Genomic DNA, 3,355 nt, shown 5'->3' with positions numbered 1-3,355 from the left:
TTCTCTTGAAGGCGTGCAAAGTAGGTGCTTGAACCACCTCGAGGCAGCAGGCCATTCCAGACCTTGGGGGCTCAGACAGTAAAGAAGTTCTTCCTTATGTCCAGCCTGAAATGGTCTTGCAGGAGTTTATAACCATTCAACCTTGTCATCCCTTGGGGCGCTCTGGTGAACAAACGTTCCCCCAGGTTCTGGTGAACACCCCTTATCAACTTATAGGTGGCCAACAGATCGCCCCTAAGCCTGCACTTTTCCAGGCTGAAAAGTCCCATGGCTCTCAGCCTGTCATCATAATGTCTGTTTTCCTGACTTCTGATCGTACGCATGGCTCTCCTCTGGACTCTCTCAAGCTTCTCCACATCCTTTTTGAATTGTGGAACCCAAAACTGAACACAGTACTCTAGCTGCGGCCTCACCAAGGCTGAGTACAGCGGGAGAATGACGTCCTGGGATTTGCTTGAGAAGCATCTATGGATGCAACCCAGCAGTTTGCTCGCTTTACTGGCTGCAGCGTCACATTGAAGTCTCATGTTCATCTTGTGGTCAATCCTGACCCCCAAGTCACTCTTGTCTATAGTGCTAGTCAGCATAGCACTACCGAGCCTATAGACATGCTGCAGGTTTTTCCTCCCAAGGTGGAGAACCTTGCATTTTTTGGTGTTAAACACTATCAGGTTTTTGTCCACCCATTTACTGAGCCTGTCAAGGTCAGCCTGAATTACCCCTGTCCTCAGGTGTGGATGCTTTACCCCAAAATTTGGTATCATCGGCAAACTTGGCCAGTCCACTTCTGACTCCAATATCCACATCATTAATGAAGAGGTTAAACAAAATAGGTCCAAGGACAGAGCCTTGAGGGACCCCACTGGTCACAGGGCACCATGACGATTGACTTCCATCAACCACCACCCTCTGGGTCCGACCCTGGAGCCAATTCCCCAGCCAGAGGATTGTGATGGACCCGAGGTCACAGTTGGCTAGTTTTCCAAAAGGTGATCATGGGATACCAGATCGAAGGCTTTTTTAAAAGTTGTGATATATGACAAACATCTCTTCCCCCTTGTCCAGGTGATAGGTCACCTGGTCATAAAAGGAAATAAGATTGGTCAAGCATGACCTACCCGCAACAAGTCCCTCAGGGTGTTGCCAGTCCATTAAGGATGACCTCCTCCATGATTTTTTCTAAGACCTTCCCCAGGATAGAGGTCAGGCTGATGGGCTTGTAGTTTGCTGGATCCACTTTCCTCCCTTTCTTGAAGATAGGCACCACATTGCCCTTCTTCCAGTCATTGGGCACTTTACCAGACTGCCAGAAGCTCTCAAAGATGCATGCCAGGGGATGAGCTATGATGCTAGCCAGCTCCTTGAGTACTCTGGGGTGTAAATTGTCAGGGCCGGCTGATTTGAAGGTGTCCAGCCTCTCAAGCTGTTCCTTCACAAGGTCAGCATTGATGGAGGGCAAGGAACCACCTTCGCTTAGGCGTCCCTGTCCTGTAATGGGCAGGGGCATCCCATGGGACTTGTGAAAGACTGATCCAAAGTACCCATTTAGCAAGTTGGTTTTTTCCTGGGTGTCAGTTGTCAGTTCTCCCTTTTGGTTTAGCAGGGGTCCAATGTTGCCCTTGCTTTTCCTCCGGCTCCCCACATATCTAAAAAAGGACTTTTTATTGTCCTTGATACTTGTAGCCAGTTGGAGTTCCATGGCAGCCTTGGCTTTCCTGGTTTGCTCCCTGTATGTCTAGACCAGTGCAGAGTATTCCTCCTTTGAGGTGGATCCCATCCTCCATCCTTTGTAGATCTGTCTTTTTAGATGCAGGAGGACCACCAGTTCCCTGGAGAGCCAAGGGGGCTTTTATGCCCTCTTGCTGCCTTTCCTCCAAGACAGAATAGCCTTAGCTTGCACATCTAGGATCATTCCCTTGAGGAGTGACCACTCTTCCTGGACTCCCCTCCCTCTGGGGTCATGGTCCCTTAGGGCCTCACCGACAAGTCTCCTGAGCTTGTCAAAGTCAGCCCTCCTGAAGTCAAGGACCTCTGTACTGCTGACTGACTTGACAGCTTTTCAGCAGATGGTGAAGGTGATCAGCTCGTGGTCACTGTCACCCAGCTTCCCTTTGATCATTAGGTCACTGATTAGGTCATCCTAGGTTGCCAGTACCAAGTCAAGGAGCGCTTTGCCTCTTGTTGGGCTGTAGACTTCGAGTCAGATAGAGCTCATCCACGCATGTGAGAACGCTTTGCGACCATTCGGATTTGGCCGAGCGCTCTTCCCACGAGAAGTCTGGGTAGTTGAAGTCCCCCATGATAACCATGGACAGGGAGCTTGCAGCCTTAGTCAATTCCCTGGTGAACTCCTGGTCAATCTCTTGATTCTGGGATGGTGGTGTGTAGTAGACTCCTACCATTGTATCTCCTGTGCTGTGTTCCCCACGGATTTTAACCCAGAGGGTCTCTAGTCATCCACCCTGGGTGCTGATGTCAGCTTGTAGGGATGTGTACATCCTGACATAGAGAACTATACTTCAACCTCTTTTGTCCACTCGATCCCTCCCGTAAAGGGTATAGCTTTTTATACCCCTGGTCCAGTCATGGGTGGAGTCGGTGTCTTGGGGCTAGCTGGAACAGGACCTTGTGGCCAGAGGCTGGCTACAGGTTCCCGGGGTGTTGCTGGGCCTGGCAGGTGCCTGCAGCATCCAGTGGAGGGGCACTGCATGGGCCTGGCTGTTTCATGGCAAGGCAGTGCCAGGGTGTGGCACCAAGGTGCAGGTAGGCTGCTGCTGCTGGCCTGGGGGCTCTGCAGAGACACACAGTGTTCATGGGCTGCCTGCAGGTGGCCCAGGGTCCTGGCATCCCTGCAGGCTTTTAAGGGCCTGGGGCTGGGGCAGGCAAAGAGCCACCCCAGCCCTGGGGCTACAGAAGCTCCCAGCCCCAGGGTGCTGGAGCTGGGCTGAAGGTGGCCCAGATGGGACTGACCACACCTGTTACTGCGCACTAACTAATCACAAGTAAATTTGCTACTTGTATTTACTCACAATTAGAAAAAAATTATTGTGTAGTAAGCATCTGCATGTGTAGACAGCGACACTGTGTAGTAGTTCACCGCCTGAACCCCCACCTCTGCACCAGACGGACCTTCACTTTGAGAGGATTCTTCAGCAACAGACGACCCCACTCCACCCAAAGAGAACCCCCACGATGAGACTATATGGACTGAGACACTTTCTTCAAACCACTTCCTCCACCATTGCAGACCATTGTAACAGGTTTGTGTGTATCCATCTCCCTTCTCTCTCAGCATCGTGAACCCCCTCCCTCCTCTTCCCCCTTCCCCCCTCCCCCCACCCCCCGGCCTACTCTG

The sequence above is a fragment of the Gavialis gangeticus genome, unplaced genomic scaffold (genome assembly GCF_001723915.1).
Source record: "Gavialis gangeticus isolate Ggan-Ray unplaced genomic scaffold, GavGan_comp1, whole genome shotgun sequence".
Classification (NCBI taxonomy): domain Eukaryota; kingdom Metazoa; phylum Chordata; order Crocodylia; family Gavialidae; genus Gavialis; species Gavialis gangeticus.
The sequence above is the reverse complement of the archived record's forward strand: the minus strand, read 5'-3'. Positions refer to the sequence as shown.